At 41.3% G+C, this 23,549-nt stretch overlaps 1 protein-coding gene across 6 annotated transcripts in view; it reads left to right on the top strand.

The window, feature by feature from the left end:
- Nucleotides 1-23,549, top strand: part of LOC132821417 (uncharacterized) — a 74,803-nt gene that overhangs the window by 24,849 nt on the left and 26,405 nt on the right. For 4 of the 6 annotated variants that reach the window (XR_009645311.1, XR_009645312.1, XR_009645310.1 and 1 more), the window contains one exon: nucleotides 4,591-4,699. The exons of the other annotated variants lie outside the window; for them this stretch is intronic. The gene's annotated coding sequence lies outside the window, so the exon portion shown is untranslated. The remainder of the gene's footprint in view (nucleotides 1-4,590; nucleotides 4,700-23,549) is intronic. 6 annotated transcript variants of the gene reach the window in all.

The following is a 23,549-nucleotide window of genomic DNA, read 5'->3' as shown; positions in this document are numbered from 1 at the left end:
CCCCAACTCAGAAGTTTAAAGTCCTACTGACCACCCTATTTATCCTCTTCACTAGAACATTGGTACCTGATCGGTTCAGGTGGAGACCGTCCCAACGGTACAGATCCCTCCTGTTCCAAAATTGATGCCAATGCCCCATGAAGTGGAATCCCTCTTTCCCACACCAATCCCTTAGCCACGTGTTTACTTGCCTAATTTTCTTGTCCCTATGCCAATTGGCACATGGCTCGGGCAGTAATCCGGAGATTATGACCCTTGAGGACCTGTGCTTCAATTTCCTGCCTAGTGCTTCATAATCCCTAAACAGGTCCTCCACCCTAGTCTTGCCTATGTTGTTAGTACCAACGTGGACCACAACAACTGGATCCTCCCCCTCCCGCTCCAATATCCTTTCAAGCCGGTCGGAGATGTTAATTGCCTGTGTTAGTTGCTATGCCTTGGAGTTGCAGGATAAATTCACATTTACTATTTTAATTTAAATTTACTGTTCAACAGTTGTATTTTTATAAAGAGGAAATGCTATGTTTTGATTGTATTTATCAGGCAACTTATAATTCAGTAAAATTATCATTTCTGGTTCAAATCATCAAAGACAATCTATTTGAAATATGCAATGTTTAATTGGTATAGGTCAAGCAGCAGGTTTTAAATTTGTATACCCTGGTTGTGTTTGGTAACTTCATAACCAGATATAGAACCTATGGAAAATTATGCTAAATGGCTGTTGTCGTCGACATCAGCCCAAAAAGGGAGGATAATGAAATAAGATGAATTGTAAGAACATGCCTGTAAGTCACAATTGGTTTTATTCAATAGAGAGTTTATTTACAATCATTGCATTGAATGCCAGTTCATCACCAACATTTCCTACTCCTATATTGCCTGTCACAAAGCATTCCTCACTTGTGTTACTCCTAAAAGTCTAAACTCTACATTTTTTACTTCCATTCTCAATTTCTCTAATATTGTTCTCTTTGGCCTTCCAAACTCCAACCTATAAAAACTGTAAATCATCCAGAGCTCTGCTAACTTCATCATCTCCCACATAAGATCTATTTTGCTATTTTTGCTGGTCTTCAATGTTTCTTTTTAAACCGTGCATTAGCTTCAAAATTCTTAACTAGAAGTGCAGCTTTGACAATTCCCTGCAACCCTGTGTCCTTTTCACTCTTCTAATGAAGAGTTGCTTCCTCTGTTCTATGCTCTATGTTGGCAGCATAGTCTTCATATCATTCCTTTCCACTCTTGAACTCTCCACGCGTCACTTCTTCATGTCTTCAATTTCAGCTTCCTCCTTAAAGCACATCTGGCAGTTTCTTTGGCAAATTTGGTTAGAACTGCGTTTTAAATAGAAATTGTTGTGAATAATGTTGGATCTTCAGCTACTTTATTTCTGTGCAATTTCTCTACTATTGAGTATTCATTATTTAGAAGAGATCTTGTGTGTATTTCCTCATGGCATGTGCCAATATTTTCTTTAAAAGTTGCCTTCAACATTTTTGCTACTTATTTAGCAGATTACGGTGCATGGTCATGCACCGAGTCAACAATTTGTGCTGCAGTTTAGTCCATTCATCAGATTCCCTTACAATGAACATAGCTGATATTAAAATTTAGCACAAATGCAGAGAATGCTGTACAGCAAATATACAACATGATCACATGTATGGAAGACTACTCCATTCAGCTACTTAAATTAAAGATCTATCCAGATTGCCCCTAAGTGGTCCCCATTCCAGCATCAAATGTGTTTTAAATGATTCCATCATACTCCGCTGCAAACTTTTACTGAAGATTTGGGGAAGTAGGCCGAGAAATGGCAAATGGAGTTTAAAAAGATAACAGTGAAGTCTTGCATTTTGGAAAGTCAAATCAAGGGAGGAGTTTCATGATGAATGATAGGTCCTGAAGGAGTGTAAGTGGAACAGAGGGATCTTGGAGTTCAAGTCCACAGTTCTCTGAAAGTGGAGTCGCAGATGGACAGGGCAGTGAAGACTACTTTTGGCACGCTGGCCTTCATCAGTCAGGGTACTAAGTATCGAAATTGGGAAGTTATGTTGTAGTTGTACAGGATGTTGATGAGGCCACTTTTGGGAGTATTTTGTTCAGTTTTGGTCACTTTGCTGGAGTCATAGAGTCATAAAGATGTACAGCATGGAAACAGACCCTTCAGTCCAACTCATCCATGCCGACCAGATATCCCTACCCAATGTAGTCCCACCTGCCTGCACCCAGCCCATATCCCTCCAAACCCTTCCTATTCATAAACCCATCCAAATGCCTCTTAAATGTTGCAATTGTACCAGCTTCCACCACATCCTCTGGCAGCTCATTCCATACACGTACCACCCTCTGCATGAAAACGTTGCCCCTTAGGTCTCTTTTATATCTTTCCCCTCTCGCCCTGAACCTATGCCCTCTAGTTCTGGACTCCCCGCCCCCAGGAAAAAACTTTGTCCATTTATCCTATACATGCCCCTCATAATTTTGTAAACCTCTATAAGGTCACCCCTCAGCCTCCGATGCTTCAGGCAAACAGCCCCAGTCTCTCCCTGTAACTCAGACCCTCCAACCCTGGCAACATCTTTGTAAATCTTTTCTGAACCCTTTCAGGTTTCACAACATCCTTCTGATAGGAAGGAGACCAGAATTGCACGCAATATTCCAACAGTGGCCTAACCAATGTCCTGTACAGCTGCCACATGACCTCCCAACTCCTGTACTCAATACTCTGACCAATAAAAGAAAGCATACCAAACGCCGCCTTCACTATCCTATCTACCTGCGACTCCATTTTCAAGGAGCTATGAACCTGCACTCCAAGGTCTCATTGTTCAGCAACACTCCCTAGGACCTTACCATTAAGTGTATAAGTCCTGCTAAGATTTGCTTTCCCAAAATGCAGCACCTCGCATTTATCTGAATTAAACTCCATTTGCCACTTCTCAGCCCATTGGCCCTGTTTGTTAATTTTCCCAGATGCATTCCGATGTCCAGCGATACATGAATTCAAAACAGCAAAGGCAGTAACTGTGCAGGTTCTCTTTCTCTCCTGCACTGTCCTTACCATGTGCTTCCTTTGTCTGTTCTTCTCCCTTTAAAACTGCTGTTGTTTTGACTTTTTTTTTCCATAGTTTCAAAACAATACAATGGTATTTGAAACAGTAATTGCTGCTCCTGGAATTCGAGGAAATCACCTCCAGCACCTAAAAAAACCATAAAAAAGCTGTTACAGCCAGACATTTTTCCCATCCTCCATCTTGGATTACCAAGAATCTGTTATGGGAAGGATGTTATTAAACTAGAAAGATTGCAGAAGAAATTTACAAGGATGTTGCCTGGGATGAATGGTCTGAGTTATGGGGAGAGCTTGGATAAACTAGAACTTGTTTCCTTAGAGCATAGGAGACTGAAGGGGGAACCTTATAGAGGTTTTTGAGATCCTGAGAGGCATGGATAGGGTCCATGCACTCAGTCTTTTTTCTCAGGGTTGGGGAATCGAGGACAAGACGGCACCACTTTAAAGTTAGAGGGGAAAGAAGAAATGGGATCCTGCGGGATAATTTGTTTACACAGAGGGTGGTGCACATATTGAATGAGCTGCCAGTGGAAGTGGTTGAGGCAAGTACGTTAACAAAATGTAAAAGGCATTTGCATTAATGTATGGATGAGAAAGATTTAGAAGGATATGGGTCAAGTGCAGGGAAATGGGATTAGCATGGATGGATGTTTTGGTTGGCATAGACCAGTATGGGCCTAAGGGCCAGTCTCCTTGCTGTAGGACTCTAAGACTTCAAATGTTGATCAGTTTTTTTGGTGAAAAGTTTTCTGATTTTGATCCTATAATCACACCTTGCAAGTTTGAACATCTTGGATTTTTCTGGCTGTCTCAAATTAATTCAAGTACTTCTCTGGATTTTTAAGTTTTCTACACAATTTATATTGTGTAGTCTACATTACAGACATCTACTTTCAGAATTTAAGATCCTAATTTTTTTCAAAATTGTTTAAGATTTCGGTTCACAAAGGGACTGAAAGAGAACAAAAGCTTAATAATTCAGGTTTGACTCATAGTCATAATAAATTAGCCATTTCTTCCAAATCTGTATAATAGCACCATCAACACAAAGACAGTAAGAGGCTCTCAGTGAGTACTTAACCCTTTTAACATTGTTGGCTTCTGTATTTTGTTAGCATGTTCTGTCTGTCAGATTGGCAGGATTGATGCTTTAGAGAAAGTGAGGACTACAGATGCTGGGGATCAGAGCTTAAAAATGTGTTGCTGAAAAAGCGCAGCAGGTCAGGCAACATCAAAGGAGGAGAATCGACGTTTTGGGCATAAGCCCTTCTTCAGGAATGCTTTGGAATTTGGATAACTTAACGATTCGAAAACATTTTGTGTTTAATATTGCACAAAGGAATTTTTTTTTTAGTGCTGGCTTTGTTTAATTGACCTTGCAAGAATTTGGATTGGCTGAAAATGCAGCTAAACAAGATGTGACATATTTTCAAATATGAAGTTATAGGTTCAAGGTTTCTAGTTTGACTGTATAAAATAAAGGATTTTAATTTTTTGTACATTTTCTGCAGGTGTTGCAATTGAGTGTATTTCTTCAAACCCCATATCATTGGTCTTCCGTCAATCGGACTTTGGCCTCGTTCTCTCAGTTTCACAGTTTGTGTTCTTCATTTTATTAAGGTAAAAGGTGACAACATTCAATTTGTTGAAATTGACTGGTGTGATGTAATGAGGTTTGTGGGAAAAAAAATGGAAAATGTTGTTTAATTCCTTTAATTTTAAGCCTTGGTTAATCAAATCATTAATAATCTCTGAAAATTAATATATACACCTCAGGATGTGGTTTATTAAACAAAACAACTTCAAAGTGTTGATGGTTAAATAACTCAAATGCAGTTGACTTTTTTGTAACTCATTTTCTACTCATTTATTTAGAATAATGTGTATGTGTTATGTTTTTCATTCATATTGTTTGATCTTAGAAATGTATATTTTGTTATAGATTATAGAATGCTCTCTTGTCACGTTAAATATTTGGCATTGCTTGGGTACCACCATTTGATCAATGATCAGTTGAAACAGTTGTGAGTAACACGATGAAAAATGTTCAACTTAAGTGCATCAAACAATATCTAAAATTCAGAGGTACCACTGAGCTTGAACTTATTTTGTAGTTTAATACAGGAAAATGTCTTGAGGTATTCTACAAAAGAGAGGTGATGTGGTCCCAAATATTAAATTGATGAACACTCTGAATCTCTTGTGTTAAGGATTTTGCTTTCACACAATTGCTTTGAAATATGTAATGTAATTAAATTAAATTATAGTGAGCATGTACCTTAGTGAGGTTGTTAAGCATCCACCAAAGCGCAATACAATGTTGACCACTACATACAAACCAAAATTTTATATGGCTAAAGAGTGCCACTGCAATAAGTACCCACAATAATTCAGACATGGCTTGTACCAGTTTCTTTGTTTTTGTCCAGAGGTGAATTATCGCACGTCACTGATACAAAGTTAGATTCAAGATTCCAAAACTTATTTCCCAAAAATCCAGCATTTTGTTTTCTAAATTAAGACTAGAGCTGCTAGAACAGCAAGTTCTTGAAAATATTGACAGATTCTCAGGGAGGTATTTAGCTATTAAAGTTATCCATTTCAACTTAGGTCAATGAAAACGGGGAGCTATATGACAGGGGAAAAAAAAGAAAATGCTGGAAATACTCTATTCTGTTAGTAACAGCATCTGTACAGAGTTAGAAACAAAGTTAATGTTTGAGTTAAACATGACTCTTCAGATCTGAAGCCAAGGTAGAAATGTGATAAACTTCAAGTCATTTTAAAGGGATGGAGTGAAAGAAGGAACAAAAGGAAGGATCTAGGATACAATTGGGGGCAGGAGAGATTGAACGACAATGATGTAATGAAGTTTAAAAACAGAAAATAAACCATTTGTTCAGAACAAGTGTGAACAGCAGAATAATAAATGAATCTGGTTGAAAACAAAAAAAAACAACTGGAGAACAAAATACATAGTCTGAAATGTTGATTTCATTATTAAGTACACAAAGTGTTCATTCACAAGATAAGGTGAACTTCCAGTGTTTCCCAGAACATTGTGGCAGGGCAAGGACTAAAGTATTGGGGTTTTGAGAAAGTCTCAGCCAGAATGGATGGAGGGGAACTAGTAGATATGTTGTATTTGGACTTCCATAATGCATTCATCTAGATACCTCACAAAAGGATAAGTCATAAGTTAAAAGGTGTTGGATGTAATTTATTGGCATGGATAGAGAATTGGCTAATGGGCAGGAAATAGCAAGTGGGGATAAGGGGTTCTTTTTCTGATTGGCGACCCATGATGGATTGGTTTCCACAGAGCTGGGATCAGAATTGTTTACAATATATTTAATAACTTGGAGGAAAGAAGTGAATGTACCAAAAACATTTGGTGCAGGTGTCAAAAATAGGTGGAAAGGCAGGTGTGTAGATTCATGGAGTCAGAGAAGTACAGCATGGAAACAGACCCTTCGGTCCAACCCGTCATGCCGACCAGATGTCCCATCCAATCTAATTCCACCTACCAGCACACGGCCCATATCCCTCCAAACCCTCCTATTCATATGCCCATCCAGATGCCTTTTAAATGTTGTAATTGTATCAGCCTCCACCACTTCCTCTGGCAGCTCATTCCGTATAGGTACCACCATCTGCATGAAAAAGCTGCCCCTTAGGTCTCTTTAGTATCTTTCCCTTCTCAGCCTCAACCTATGCCCTCCAGTTCTGGACTCCCCAATCCCAGGGAAAAGACTTTGTCTATTTACCCTATCCATGCCCCTCATGAAGTTTATAAACTTCTATAAGGTTAGCCCTCAGCCTCTGATGCTCCAGGGGAAACAGCCCAGGCATATTCAACCTCTCCCTTTAGCTTAAAGCCTCTAACCCTGGCAAAATCCTTGTAAATCTTTGCTAAACCCTTTCAAGTTTCACAACATTCTTCTGATAGAAAGGAGACCAGAATTGCATGCAGTATTCCAACAGTGGCCTAACCAATGTCCTGTACAGCCACAACATGACCTCACAACTCCTGTACTCAGTACTCTGACCAATAAAGGAAAGCATACCATACACCTTCTTCACTATCCTATCTACCTGCGACTCCATTTTCAAGGAGCTATGAACCAGCACTCCTGGGACCTTAGCATTAAGTGTATAAGTCCTGCTAAGATTTGCTTTCCAAAAATGCCACACCTCACATTTATCTAAATTAAACTCCATCTGCCACTTCTCAGCCCATTGGCCCATCTGATCCAGATCCTGTTGTAATCTGAGGTAGCCTTTGCTGTCCACTACACCTCAAATTTTGGTATCATCTGCAAACTTAATAACTGTACCTCTTATACTCCCACCCAAATCGTTCATATAAATGATGAAAAGTAGTGGACCCAGCACCAATCCTTGTGGCACTCCACTGGTCACAGGCCTCCAGTCTGAAAAACAACCCTCCACCAACACCACTCTCTGTCTTCTATCTTTGAACCAGTTCTACATCCAAATGGCTAGTTCTCCCTGCATTCCGTGAGATCTAACCTACCAAACAGTTTCCCATGGGGAACCTTGTTGAATGCCTTACTGAAGTCCATATAGATCACATCTACTGCTCTGCCCTCATCAATCCTCTTTGTTACTTCCTCAAAAAACTCAATCAAATTTGTGAGACATGATTTCCCCCGCACAAAACCATGTTGACTATCCATAATCAGACTTTCCCTTTCCAAATACAAAGGAGGAGAAAGTGAGGTCTGCAGATGCTGGAGATCAGAGCTGAAAATGTGTTGCTGGAAAAGCGCAGCAGGTCAGACAGCATCCAAGGAACAGGAAATTCGACGTTTCGGGCATAAGCCCTTCATCAGGAATGAGGAAAGTGTGTCCAGCAGGCTAAGATTAAAGGTAGGGAGGAGGGACTTGGGGGAGGGGCGATGGAGATGTGATAGGTGGAAGGAGGCCAAGGTGAGGGTGATAGGCCGGAGTGCAGTGGGGGCGGAGAGGTCAGGAAGAAGATTGCAGGTTAGGAAGGCGGTGCTGAGTTCGAGGGATTCGACTGAGACAAGGTGGGGGGAGGGGAAATGAGGAAACTGGAGAAATCTGAGTTCATCCCTTGTGGTTGGAGGGTTCCCGGGCGGCAGATGAGGCGCTCTTCCTCCAACCGTTGTGTTGTTATGGTCTGGCGATGGAGGAGTCCAAGGACCTGCATGTCCTTGGTGGAGTGGGAGGGGGAGTTGAAGTGTTGAGCCACGGCGTGGTTGGGTTGGTTGGTCCGGGTGTCCCAGAGGTGTTCTCTGAAACATTCCGCAAGTAGGCGGCCTGTCTCCCCACTATAGAGGAGGCCACATCGGGTGCAGCGGATGCAAGAGATGATGTGGGTGGAGGTGCAGGTGAATTTGTGGCGGATATAGAAGGATCCCTTAGGGCCTTGGAGAGAAGTAAGGGAGGAGGTGTGGGCGCAAGTTTTGCATTTCTTGCGGTTGCAGGGGAAGGTGCCGGAACTGGAGGTTGGGTTGGTGGGGGGTGTGGACCTGACAAGGGAGTCACGGAGGGAGTGGTCTTTTCGGAACGCTGATAGGGGAGGGGAGGCGACGAAAGAAACCCTGTTATTCCCGATAGCCGCGGAGGTCGCGAATCCGTCGGTGAGGACTCCTCCTCCTACTGCCCCCTTGACCATGACCGCCCTCCCACCACCAAACCATCATCTCCCAGACCATCCATAACCTCATCACCTCCGGGGATCTCCCATCCACCGCCTCCAACCTCATAGTCCCACAACCCCACACCGCCCATTTCTACCTCCTGCCCAAAATCCACAAACCTGACTGCCCCGGCCGACCCATTGTCTCAGCCTGCTCCTGCCCCACCGAACTCATCTCTGCATACCTCGACACGGTCCTGTCCCCCTTAGTCCAAGAATTCCTGATGAAGGGCTTATGCTCGAAACGTCGAATTCTCTATTCCTGAGATGCTGCCTAACCTGCTGTGCTTTGACCAGCAACACATTTGCAGCTGTGATCTCCAGCATCTGCAGACCTCATTTTTTACTCCAAGAACTCCCCACCTACGTTCGGGACACCGCCCACGCCCTCCACCTCCTCCATGATTTTCGCTTCCTCGGTCCCCAACGCCTTATCTTCACGATGGACGTCAGTCCCTGTACACCTCCATCCCCCATCACGAAGGACTCAAAGCCCTCCACTTCTTCCTTTCTCGCCGTACCAACCAGTACCCTTCCACTGACACCCTCCTTCGACTGACTGAACTGGTCCTCACCCTGAACAACCTCTTTCCAATCCTCCCACTTCCTCCAAACCAAAGGAGTCGCCATGGGCACCCGAATGGGCCCCAGCTATGCCTGCCTCTTCGTAGGATATGTGGAACAGTCCATCTTCCGCAACTACACTGGCACCACCCCCCACCTTCTCCTCCGCTACATCGATGACTGTATCGGCGCTGCCTTGTGCTCCCACGAGGAGGTTGAACAGTTCATCCACTTTACCAACACCTTCCACCCCAACCTCAAATTTACCTGGACCGTCTCAGACTCCTCCCTCCCCTTCCTAGACCTTTCCATTTCTATCTCGGGCAACCGAATCAACACGGTCATCAACTATAAACCGACTGACTCCCACAGCTACCTAGTCTACACCTCCTCCCACCCTGCCCCCTGTAAAAACGCCTTCCCATATTCCCAATTCCTTCGTTTCCGCCGCATCTGCTCCCAGGAGGACCAGTTCCAATACCGTACAGCCCAAATGGTCTCCTTCTTCAAGGACCGCAGATTCCCCCCAGACGTGATCGGTGATGCCCTCCACCGCATCTCCTCCACTTCCCGCTCCTCCGCCCTTGAGCCCCGCCCCTCCAACCGCTACCAGGACAGAACCCCACTGGTTCTCACCTACCACCCCACCAACCTCCATATACAGCGTATCATCCGCCATCATTTCCGCCACCTCCAAACGGACCCCACCACCAGGGATATATTTCCCACCCCTCCCCTAACAGCGTTCCGAAAAGACCACTCCCTCCGTGACTCCCTCGTCAGGTCCACACCTCCCACCAACCCAACCTCCACTCCCGGCACCTTCCCCTGCAACTGCAAGAAATGCAAAACTTGCGCCCACACCACCTCCTTTACTTCTCTCCAAGGCCCTAAGGGATCCTTCCATATCTGCCACAAATTCACCTGCACCTCCACACACATCATCTATTGCATCCGTTGCACCCGATGTGGTCTCCTCTGTATTGGGGAGACAGGCCGCCTACTTGCGGAACGTTTCAGAGAACACCTCTGGGACACCCGGACCAACCAACCCAACCACACCGTGGCTCAACACTTCAACTCCCCCTCCCACTCCTCCAAGGACATGCAGGTCCTTGGACTCCTCCATCGCCAGACCATAACAACACGATGGTTGGAGGAAGAGCGCCTCATCTTCCGTCTGGGAACCCTCCGACCACAAGGGATGAACTCAGATTTCTCCAGTTTCCTCATTTCCCCTCCCCCCACCTTGTCTCAGTCGAATCCCTCGAACTCAGCACCGCCTTCCTAACCTGCAATCTTTTTCCTGACCTCTCCGCCCCCACCCCATTCCGGCCTATCACCCTCATCTTGACCTCCTTCCACCTATCATATCTCCATCGCCCCTCCCCCAAGTCTCTCCTCTCTACCTTTTATCTTAGCCTGCTGGACACACTTTCCTCATTCCTGATGAAGGGCTTATGCCCGAAACGTCGAATTTCCTGTTCCTTGAATGCTGCCTGACCTGCTGCGCTTTTCCAGCAACTCATTTTCAGCTCTTTCCAAATACAAAAACATCCTGTCCCTCAGGGTTCTCTCCAACAACTTGCTTACCGCTGAGGTCAGGCTCACTCGTTTGCAGTTTCCTGGCTTATCCCTACCACCTTTCTTAAACAGTGGCACCACTTTCGCCAATCTCCCGTCTTCCGGCATCTTACCTGTGACTATCAATGATACAAATATGTCAGCAAGAGGCCCAACAATCACTTCTCTAGCTTCCCACAGAGTTCTCGGGTACACCTGGTCAAGTCTTGGGGATTTATCCACCTTTATGCATTTCAATACACCCACCACTTTCATCTCTAATGTGGACATTTTTCAAAGTGTCACCGTCTATTTCCCTACTTTCTATATCTTCCATGTCCTTTTCCGCAGTAAATATTGATGCAAAATACTCATTTAGTATCTCCCCCATTTTCTGCGGCTCCACACAAAGGCCGCCTTGCTGATCTTTGAGGGGCAGTATTCTACCCCTAGTTCCCCTTTTGTCCATCATGTCTTTGTAAAACCCTTTGGATTCTCCTTAACTTTATTTGCCAAAGCTATCTCGTGTTTCATTTTTGCCCTCCTGATTTCCCTCTTAAGTATACTCCTACTGCCTTTATACTCTAAGGATTCACTCGATCTATCCTGTCTACACCTGACATATGCTTCCTTTCTTACCCAACTCTCAATTTCTTTAGTTGTCCAGCATTCCCTATACCTACCAGCCACTCCTTTCACCCTAACAGGAATATACTATCTCTTGACTCTCATTATCTCATTTCTGAAGGCTTCACATTTTCCAGCCGTCCCTTTACCTGTGAACATCTGCCCCTAATCAGCTTTTGGAAGTTCTTCCTAATACTGTCAAAATTGGCCTTTCTCCAGTTTAGACCTTCAACTTTTAGATCTGATCTATCCTTTTCCATCACTATTTTAAAACGAATAAAATTATGGTCACTGGCCACAAAGTGCTCTCCCACTGATACCTCGGTCACCTGCCCTGCCTTATTTCCCAAGAGTAAGTTATGTTTTGCACCTTCTCTAGTAGGTACATCCACAAATTGAATCAGAAAATTTTCTGAACAAATTTCTCTCCATCTAAACCTTAACACTATGATATTCCCAGTCTATGTTTGGAAAGTTAAAATCCCTGACCATAACCACCCTATTAAACTTACAGATAACTGAGATCTCCTTACAAATTTGTTTCTCAATTTCCCTCTGATTATTAGGGGGTCTATAGTACAATCCCAATAAGTCCCTTTCTTATTTCTCAGTTCCACCCAAATAACTTCCCTGGATGTATTTCTGGGATTATCTTCCCTCAGTACAGCTGTAATGCTATCCGTTATCAAAAACCTGCGAATGAGATACAAACAGTTTATACAGAGATATTGGAAAGTGGACAAAATGTTGGCAAATAGAATAATAGATGGGAAAATGTGAAGGTGTTAATCTTGGAAGGGAGAACAAAAGAATAGAATATTACTTAAATGAAGAAGGCTGCAGCACAAAGGGACCTGGGGTACTTGTACACAAAATACAGAAAACTAGCCCACAGTTGTAGTGGGCAATCAGGAAGGCTGATATTTTAGAACTTATTTCAAGAGTGTGGGAATATATGCATAGGGAAATCTTACTGCGACTGTGGAATGTGCTGGTGAAATCACATCTGGAGCACTGAGTTGTTTTGGTCCCTTTAAGGAAAGATATTGTTTCATTGAAGGCAGTTCACAAAGGTTTCTCTGGGATGATCCCTGGTATGGAGGAATTGTGTTCCTACTGAAGGTTAGAACTGTATTCACTGAAGAACGAGAGGTGACTTCATTGAAAATTTATAGGATTCTTTAGATGCTTGAGGGCAAATGCTGAAAGAATGGGCCCCCTCAGAGGGCATAGCCTCAAAATAAAGGAACCAAAAAAGAGAGAAAATCTCAGCAAGTCTTACAGCATCTGTAAGGAGAAAAAAGAGCTGACGTTTCGAGTCTAACTGACTCTTTGTCAAAGCTTTGTCGAAACGTCAGCTCTTTTCTCTCCTTACAGATGCTGCAAGACTTGCTGAGATTTTCCAGCATTTTCTCTTTTTTGATTTTAGATTCCAGCATCCGCAGTAATTTGCTTTTACTCAAAAGAGTTCCAATTTAAGACGGAGATAAGGAAAATTTTCTTCTGATGGTTGAGTGTCTTTGGAACTCCTTGCCAGAGAATTGTGGGAACAGAGATCTTGTGTATATTTAAGGTTTAATTGGATAGATGCTTGATCAGTAGGGGAAGAAGGTTATAGGGAAAGGGCAAAAAAAGGCATGTGAAGAATCGGATCAGCCATGGTCCTGTTGAATGATGGAACAGGCTCAAGGGGCTGAAGAGTCTATTCCTGTGGTCTCATGGACATCTCATTGTGAGGGATGAATGCAAAATACCAACTTTGAGGCAGAAAAATTGCTGCTTTCCTTGGAAAGAGCTTTCATATGTTCCACAGTGGAGACAGAGGAGGCAAAAAGGTTGACGTTAAACCTCCAGCAATTCCATGGAAACGTGTGGTGGAAAGGTAATAAGGTTTTGGAAGTATTGAAAAATAAACAAGGGGAGAAGTGTCTTTTTGGCATGCTTAAGTTAGAGTGAAGGGGAACATGTGTTTGGTTGCTGAATCTTGCTGGTGGTGGCAGTAATTACAGATTGTTGGCTTTTTTTCAATTTGGAGATTGATGGGGTGGAAGGCGAAGACACAAGGATTCTTTATCAGAATTCTGGGAGGGAGCAGGGGTGGTAAGTGGGAACTGGGTCAGGTATAATTAAGGGTCTTGTCAAACACTGAGTGAAATTCTTAGTTGAGGCAAAAGGAAGACTATCAAAAGCACAGTTGTGAAAGATCGTATTGTCAGAATGTAACCGAGAAATCTCAGAGAATTGAATGGGGTCAGAGATGTATAGTACGGAAACAGACCCTTCAGTCCAACTCTTCCATACCAACCAGCTATCCTAACTTAGTCCCATTTGCCAGCACATGGCCCATATCCCTCGAAACCTTTCCTGTTCATATATCCATCCAAATGCCTTTTAAATGATGTAATTGTGCCAGCCTCCCTCTGCGTGAAAAAATTGGCTCTTAGGTCTCTCTTAAATTTTTTCCCCCTCACCCTAAACCAACCCAGGGAAAAGGCAATGTCTATATATCCTATCCATGCCCCTCATGATTTTATAAACCTCTATAAGGTCACCCCTCAGCCTCCAATGCTCCAGGGAGAACAGCCCCAGCCTATTCAACCTCTCCCTATAGTTCACACCCTCCAACCCTGGCAACATCTTGTTAATCTTTTCTGAACCATTTCAAGTTTCACAACATCCTTCCGATAGGAGAGAGACCAGAATTGAATATTCCAACAGTGGTCCAACCAATGTCCTGTAAAGCCGCAACATGACCTCCCAACTCCTGTACTCAATGCTCTAACCAATAAAGGAAAGCATACCAAACACCTTCTTCACTACCCTATCTACCTGTGACTCTACTTTCAAGGAGCTATGAACCTGCACTCCAAGGTCTCTTTGTTCAGCAACACTGCCTAGGACCTTACCATTAAGTGTATACATCCTACTAAGATTTGCTTTCCAAAAATGCCGCGCTGCACCTCACATTTATCTAAATTAAATTCCATCTGCCACTCCTCAGTCCATTAGCCCATCTCATCAAGATCCCATTGTATCTGAGGTCACCTTCTTTGCTGTTCACTACACCTCCAATTTTGGTGTCATCTGCAAACTTACTAACTATACATCTTATGTTCACATCCAAATCTTTGTTATCAATGACAAAAACAGGATGTGAGGGAGTAGAGTTGAGGTAGCTATGGCCATTGTTCAACTTGCAATGAATATTGGTCACCTGTCCCCAGTTATTGAGACAGTGTGTCCAAGAAATGAATAATGTGAGAGATTTGGACCATGTGAAGGTGAGAAAGAGGTGAAAGTTATGGTTTGTTGGAATAGTCTCTTCTTGTCAGCATGTCAGGCAGTTGCAATCAGGTGCCCTTATGGGAGGACAGTAGCCAATTGATCAATTTCTGGGAATGGAGATCCTAGGAGCATCAGTGATAAAGGTTTTGATTTCTTGTCAAGCTGAACAATGACAAGCAATTTGTACAAGTCTGAACTTAACCCCAGAGGATTGAATTTTAACATCTGCTCATAGCAGGAACCTGAAAGTTTCAGCAATGTATTTGTCAGTGGCTTTTAAACTCAGCTGCTGCATTTGCATTTGCCCTCCCAGTTTCCTTATCAGACAGTGAGTGGGCATGATAGGGATCCACGTATTTTAGGTCAACTACTGAAAAGCAAAACACTCCAAGAATCAAACCTGGATCACAGGAGCAGTCTTCGGGGAGAATCAGAACCGATAGCAAAATGATACCTTTCTAGAGTTGCTGCCTGTCTCAGAAAATGAGATGACATGTATGAAAGTTGCTCAGAAAGTCAGAAGTCAGAATGTACTGCCATGGAACTGAATACGATACCAGAAGAGACTTACTGACCTAATCAGGACAGGAAAGATTAGGTGATATGGCACATTTAAGTTATATCTGATGTGTATCTAACCCTAACCCTCCTCTGCTTTCCTCAACTTAACCCTGAACATCAGTCCTTACACTAACACATCTTGAAGGTGTACCATTCTTCTCCATCTCAACACCTCTTCACAGCCCTCATATCAACATCTATTATTCTCTCTCACAGTCACCTTAGTGCAATGTTATGCCTGCCCTGCACAGTGACCTCCATAAGTATTGTCCAACTCCTTGAAAACATTTCATTTCTAATATGCTGAGTTTTTTTTCTCATTACAGGAGAACAGAACACACGTCAGAAGAGTAGGCATAAAAGCTGAGTCACAACATGCTTTGGCATTGGAAATGGAGAGATGAAAATTTCCAAGCTATCTAGTGACAGAATTAAATTTTATATAACACTCATGTTGTCTTGCTGACAATTACCACTGCAAAGTGGTAACAAAGACAGCTTAGTATCCTGTTCCAGACAATTGTAATTCATATTTTATCTCACGGATCCTACAAGCATTAAAGGAAATGATAATATCTCGCAAGTGCCTTTGCCTGTCATATACAACCACTCAGTATTACTTCAGTGGCTGTAGCACAGCTGCTGCTTTTCGATGAAGGAAACTCCAGAATGTCTCGCAGGACATAATCAAGCAAATTTGGGTCAGCTTCCAACTGCACCACCTTGGCATGAGCAGCCATCATAATCAGGGCAGATAGTCAACAGCAAGAATGCTAGCAAAGTGACAGCGATAGGAATATGAAAGCTGTCATCCCGAGAGAGGACAGCAAGCTTGTCCTCCAAGTTGCACTGCCATTCTACTAGGTGGGAGGCAAGATGCAGTTGTTGGAATAATTTGATGGAGAGTATTTGCAAACACTGAGAGATTCTGAAAGTCCTTTGGTGGACTAGTATCCAGAGCCAGGATGACAGTAGTCTGAACCTGCATGAACCAAGCTGAGCTTGCATGGAAACATTTCATGACTTGAGCAGGAATTTCCATTGCAACACTTAACCATTATGTAGCCACTGCCCGTACTGCAATGGAAGTTGAGACATCTGCCATTAGACATTAGCCGATGGTTGAGTCCTCCACTGTTCTCATGGAACTGACCACTTCCATTCTGGAAAAATGATTTCCAGGATCTGTCTGAAAAGCTATTTCCTAATTGGAGCCAGAATCGTCCATGATTCTTAACAGTGAAAACAGATTGCCTGATAGGCTTGCAAATGTACTAAAGAGCATTTTGTGCACATGCATCAGCCATTACTTACTTGCCCACCAAAACCTCATCTCAGTCTGCTGCTGTAGAACATAACTGAAACATCAGCATTCTGGGACCTGGCACCTGCAAAGTCCTTTCCTTCTGCTCCAGCTGCCTATGACTACCCAAAAACTCATCATATGCAAATCCAAGCTATGTGCTACCTGGTAAAGTGTTGAGCCAGTATCTGAGCTGCTGGTTGCAAGGAGAGTTGAGAGGCAGTCTTTCTTCATTCTTAGTCTTCTCTTCCTTTAGCCCTTCAGTTTTCCATACTATTTGCTGGACACGATGCAGCTAGTCCTGAGTATCTGGAAACAAAGACATAGTTGGCGTGAGTATGTGAGAGGAAGGAGAGCATAGTTATAATCATCTGCAACATGTGCATCTTAACAGATTGCTGAATGAAGGTGAAGTCAGCTTTGAGAAGCTGTATTGCACCAGAACATATTATGATTTTCAGTTTAAGCCATGCAATTGGCCATGGCCTAAGTAACAGCCTCTCAAATTATTCCTGCTATATCACATTTAGGAAGATGTAACAGTTCATGCTCTGCTGTTAGTGCTGGACTGCAGACCACCGTTATCTTAATGAGCAGCCAGCGCAACAAGGAATAATCGCTCCTTGTGATGCTCACCGATCTTGGGCATTGCCTAATTTAGCTACTTTGATTTTGTCACAGTATTTTCTTTTTCACCTCATCCTTGCAGATACATAACAGATTTCTATTGAGTTTGTTACAGCTTTTCTAACACCAGCATAAATGCAGTCAAGCAATAGAAGTGATGAAATACATCTTAACACTAATCTTAGTGAACTGAGTTGTCAGAATGGAAAAAGCAATTTGCTGAATTTTTGAATTAAATTGTTAGCAAACCGAATTGTCCTCCTTGAGCTATTTATCAACAATAAGTAGTCAAAGGAGAATCTCATTTTTAAAAAAAATTATTTTTGTTCTGTAAACCTGCATAATCTCAGATTCTTGGATTTCAACTGGCATGCTCATTTCTGTCTGAAAGAAGTGTCATGAAAACAAGTTCAGCCACCTTTGTGTGGATGTTTACATCAAGCACAGTCTTTTGCATAAGTCCAGAGGCTTACATTTGACACCCATCTCCACCAACCTTTCTTCACCTAACTATATCAGCAAAACCTTGTTTTCCCCTCTCCATCATGTATTCATCTGAGTTCCTTTTTGTGCATCTAAAGTGGAATGTCTAGTACTGATTTGTAAAATTATTCACAGACTGCTGTAGATGCAGATAGATAATTTATGTTGGTGCAAGATAATTGATGAGGTACATAGTGCAGCGAAAGTCAGCTAGTTCACAGATGGAGAAAGAAATCTTTTGTAGAAAAATAAGCAGCATAATGGATGCACAAGTAGATGCATCAACACGCAGTACCACTGAGATGCAGGAGGGTTCCACGCAGTGACTTTCTGTTCTAAAGTGCGTCATGGGGACAATGACAGCTACTTCCCACAGGGTAAGGAGGAGGAGAAAAGCAGGTGGTGAATCACCCAGGATGCTGTCGTGTACTGGCACCAACATGACTGTCAGTATCCAGGTGGTTTACTTGAGTTGTTAAACTGTTTAACAGACTGCCACTTGACACTGTAAATATGTATACATTGAACAAATGGTTAAAGATTTTGAGTGGAGCTGCTTGGGACAAGCCAGAAACATCGAAGACAGCAAGATAAACCGAACAATGTTTCCTCCTTTGTATCACTTGGTGTCCCTGTAGCATCATTTTTCTCATCTTCTAGGCCAGGAAGGTGAAAATATGTTTTAAAATGCAGGTTAAAAACCTTGGGAAAATGGAATAGGTAGAAGTTTAAGTATAAACTCCAATCCAGCTAATGGAGAGAGGAAAGATCTACCTTGGTTATTGCTGCATTTTTAATTCTCTGGTATCTACTAATTGGCAAGCAGAGCTGAAAGTAATGCCAAACCCTGTAAAGAGTTATTTGCTGCTCAGATTGGCATCTAAAAATTCACTCTTCAGCTTGAAACCTATAAAATGGGTTTTCACACCTCAGTAGTAGGATTATTGAGATCAAACTAAGACAGGTGATTATCAAATACAATTGTAAGCATATTCATGTTAATACTCCAGTGTCAAACAGGAAAATACAAGAACTGTTACAATTAATCAAACTTGTAGTTAAAATAAGGTGCAGTTCCTCAATAATTGGAGAGAGTTCGGCATTGCACATTTGAGTAAGAAAATGTGAACTGAATGCCATTTTAATTATCTTTAGGGTAAGTAACAGTTTTATGCACACAGACAGCTTTTTACTTCAAACAGTATATTTTACCAAGACTAATAATTAGATAATAGGCATAGATTAATCAAGGTCTAATTGAGAACATTCAAAGCAAAGACAGGTATAGTGTGAGCATAGCTTCATGTTTTAGCACATGTGCAACGTTTGAAAAGCAGTAATGCTTATTTTGTAAAGGGCACGTTTTTCATTTACATCGAGCTACTGATTTGATGGATTGTATTTTCAACTCAAAACATGTTTTAATATTGTGAAGATGTGGGTGTGCTATACCTTTAAGAGTCTAAAAGCTCACATTGACAGCACCAAGTGTTGTCAATAAGACATAATGCAACATGTGTTCTAGCTACTGGGGTAGCTAGTTGTCTGGAAACAACAAAACAAATTTGAATTAGGCCAATCAGTTTAAATTAGACCCCGAAAAATACCAAATTACAAGCAAGTTTGAATTGAGTATATTGACAATCTTAAAAGCCAATGACACAATCCAATGCTTTGGGGGGGGTCTAAGACAGGGGAAAATTGAACAGTTGGGAGGAGAACTGCCAAGCCAACAATATCTGCAAACTGAAAATAGCTCTCTTAAAAGGTACCTTAATCGATCAGTAATCTATGAAGCAGGCTTCCCAAGAAGAAAAAGACAGGAATTCAGAGAAAACTGAAATTGGCCTGGTTTTGAACTGTTGTTTTGTAAATCTTAATTGAGAGCTTTATTGAACTCGTATTATAGAAGGTAAGTTAAAAGGTTAGAGCAAGGACTGTAAATAGTTGGTAGTTAATTATTCTGTTATACTTTAAGAAATAAAGTTGTTAATTTTTACTTTAACTAGTTCTTGGCCTATCAAATTTTCACAGATTACTGCACGGGATAATTTTTTTCTGTGCTACTGGTTTTAAATTAAGCAGCTTACCCCGTGTCATTAAAAACAAAACAAACTGAAATTCAGCTGTTTAAATTTTTTTTACTCTTCCACAAAAAAAGGTTAACTGATTGATCCTCTTTATATTAGCCAAAATGCAAAATCAACAACACACATTTCATTGTAAACTGAATTCCCAGCGCATTTTATGCAACAATTTTAATGAAGTCTGAAGAGTTGCGTGTAGGATCTCCTGGATACCAGTGTGATCCAGAGCAAACGTGCCTGAATTAAGTGTGTGAAGTTCAGGCTTCTTCAGCTTTGAGTTTATAAACTGATTACCTGCAGCCGACTCATCTCCAGTCTCATATTCCTGCCTTTGAATACAAATCAAATCCAAATTACCTCAACTGAGGGGTGTGACCACCTCTTGTAGCAAAGTGTCCAGGTAAATTTCCCCTTCCCCTGATGTGGTGAAATGTCTGCAGCATTGACTCCAGCTCTTCAATATTCAAAGTTTCTTAGTCTGTAAACAGCTGCTGTAGGTGTTCAATCTGGGCAATCGTGGTGCCTCACAGCTCCCTCATGTTGCAGGAACAACCTGACCTGTCATTTCTTTCATAACTGATTAATCAATTAGAATAGTATCTCTGCTGTGCCCTTGTCTGTAGTGTTTTTTTTTTAAACAGTATTAACCTTATTCCTGGCAAGTGTTATGGACCAGGCTGCCTTAAAGTATTCTAAGAGGGTAGCCTAGATCCTAATCTTTGCTTATTTTAAAGGTAGATAGAATGTGCCGTGTTCCAGATGTGATGTGACTGATCAAATCACTCAATGTTAAGCAAAACATAATGTATTTTAACTATAATGTTTAAATAAAAACAAAAGAGGCATTTAGAATAACTTGACTACAGGAAAACTTAATCAAATAATAGGTACGGTAACCATTACTCATTAACCATTCTAACATAGTAACATCCCATAAACACATCCTTGGCAAAAAGGCAAATTCACACAGAGATTTTTACATGTAGTTCTCTAATCCAGGAAGAAGAAACATCAAGAGAAATTTAAGAGGGGAGCAGCTAGGAATCAGTCACTGAAGCTTTCAACACTTTTGAGACACCAACAGCTTCTGATGGTAAAAAAAAACAAAAAGCCTTACTTGAGAGAGCTGGTTGCACCCATTCATGCTGATTTAAAAAAAACCCCAAGGCCTCACAAGTTGTTTACTCTGTTGGTTCTGGTAGCCTGCTTGGCGCCTATGCTTTATAACCTCTTCAAAAAAATGAACAAAATAAGCTTTAAAGTCGCAGCATCATCACACAAGGTAATTTTTTTGAAAAAGAGAAATGAAACAAAGATCGTACTTGGACTTTAAAGACTAGCATTTAACACAAATCAGCTGTTTTGTTTAGACAAAAGCAAACAAACACTTCCCTCCTTCGCCTCATTGATGCCTTGAAAGATTTAGCTCTAACGCTGTCACAAGTCACACTTTCAAATGCTAAATTGCACTAAGTTGGCTACTTATATGTGCTCTGAATTTTAAAAGAATATGTTTGAGTCACTTATTGAGGATCCAATTTCTGCTGATTCTTAATTAATCAGTTCTTTCGCTGCAAGCCTTGGTGGGGAACAAAAAACCCAACTTAAGGCTATCATCCACATAATTTGAGCTGTAAATTTCATTTCAATGCCTACGGACTAAATGAGGCTAAAAGTAGGGCTTTGGGAAACTTTCTTAAGACTAGCACTCTCAGAATTTCAATTAGAGATTTAATACCAACTGCATGTTAAATTATGCTAGATTAGATTTATACAGTTAAAGATTTAGACTTCCTTACCCAATAAATGTGTGCATTCAGACCGAGCTTGAAATGAGTTCATCCATGGTGAATTCACACTTGGATTGGTGAATATAAAGCAAACCATCCATACTCTGCTCAAAAATGTGGGTTAGCATTAAATGAAAAGGTAACTTCTTCCTGCACCATTGTCAACTCTTACACTTCCTCACGGAGTGATTACCAATGAGTACTTTACTGTAGCCAGTTTTCTCAGCTCTGTGCCAAGCAGGGTCTTAGTTGACACTGCCAAACTCATTTCAGCATGGACTATTCCAGCTGTCACAGTAAACCTTTAACCTATCATTCTGGACTAGATTCAAAGCCAGGTTCTAGAGGAAAAGGAAATTATTGTGAGGCACTATTCTAGTCTACTTAATTGTTATCTTTGTAATGGTTGCTGTTTAGATATGAGCTGTCTTTAGAATTGTCAAAGTCAAATACCCACAGATTAATTGCTTCATATAAGTTCTGCACACGTTTGTATTTGCAAACATGAAGCATATCGAATTAGAATAAATTAAACATAATTAAAAGGAATATTTTAAAGGTTATAAATCTAAATTCATGGTTCACATTATATTTATAACTCTTTTATAAAACTCAAACCTTTTGTTTGAATTGTGATTACGTAATAATTTTTTGTGATATTATTCCTCCATTGCCAGGCAAGTGAAAATGAATAAAGCATATCCTTTCCAATGAAATTTATTTCAAAGCCATTTTAACATTTGTTGACTTTTGTTATATCTTTAAATGATGGAAACTTTATTTCAAATTAATATGCTGCCCTGACTAATGATCTATATTTCACTTCATCAGGTATCCCCAGCAGGTGGCTAAAATTAACTTTTTTGGCCCTGATGCAAATGCCCCTAAATCAAGATAAATTAATTTATAATTCTACATCTGATCATAAATCACTGTGCAAATACATTCCGAAAACAAATTATACAGGATTTTGAATGTAATGATCATGTACACTGAACAAATTATGAGTATTATACAATGTAGCTATGAATTCAGCATTTTAATTGAAAGGAAGGAAATCAAATGAAATTCAAATAGCAGCTTCATTGGTGCATCAGATAACAAAGGAGCCGAAAATTGATGTCACTTTGCATCAGCTTTGAAATGTTATTTGAATTTAAAAATAGCTACTATAGAAAATACAATATCAAAAGGAATCTTAATAGACCTTGACTGTTGCTATTGCATCTCTCAATTTATTCAGTTTCTGAATCTCTTTCTTCATCTTTGACAGGTGAGTTGAAAGATCATTGGTGGGGGCGGGGGGGGGGGCGTGCAGACAGAAAATAGTTCATAAATGTCATACAAAGGTGAGACTAACAATCAAGCTGAAAAACAGATTGCAATTTTACACTGAATCCAGAGTTTAAGCATTTAAGGTAGCTTGGCATCTTTTGTGTAAATCCAAGCAAGTTGATATCACAGGTTTGAAATATTTATGTTTGAACTGTAAGACTAGTAACCAGAGGCCAGAACCTCAGCTACTTCAGCAACTAAAAATTGCAGATGAGGGTAACTCCTCAGCTTGTTTTTCTGCAGAAATTCAGAGATCTCTTGCTAAACATCTGTGCATTGCTATGTGACAGCTCCTTCCATTTTGAATCCATCACTCTTCCATCTTCAACTCATTCCTTAACCAGCACCAAATTTTATGGGTACAGTAGGGCACATTTGTTTTAGCTGAACATCCTCCAGGTCAACTTGGATTGCAGTGATGTGCCCGAGGATGCTCTTCGAAGATTGGGGATAAGCCACATTATTATAAAACAGTAAAAGCTTAGCCCTGTGATGTTGAAGTACATTCCAGTACTCAAACTGATTCCATCCCTCAGTGTTGACATCCTAATTTTGT

Source organism: Hemiscyllium ocellatum, chromosome 13 (genome assembly GCF_020745735.1).
Source record: "Hemiscyllium ocellatum isolate sHemOce1 chromosome 13, sHemOce1.pat.X.cur, whole genome shotgun sequence".
Taxonomy (NCBI): domain Eukaryota; kingdom Metazoa; phylum Chordata; class Chondrichthyes; order Orectolobiformes; family Hemiscylliidae; genus Hemiscyllium; species Hemiscyllium ocellatum.
The sequence above is the reverse complement of the archived record's forward strand: the minus strand, read 5'-3'. Positions and strand labels throughout refer to the sequence as shown.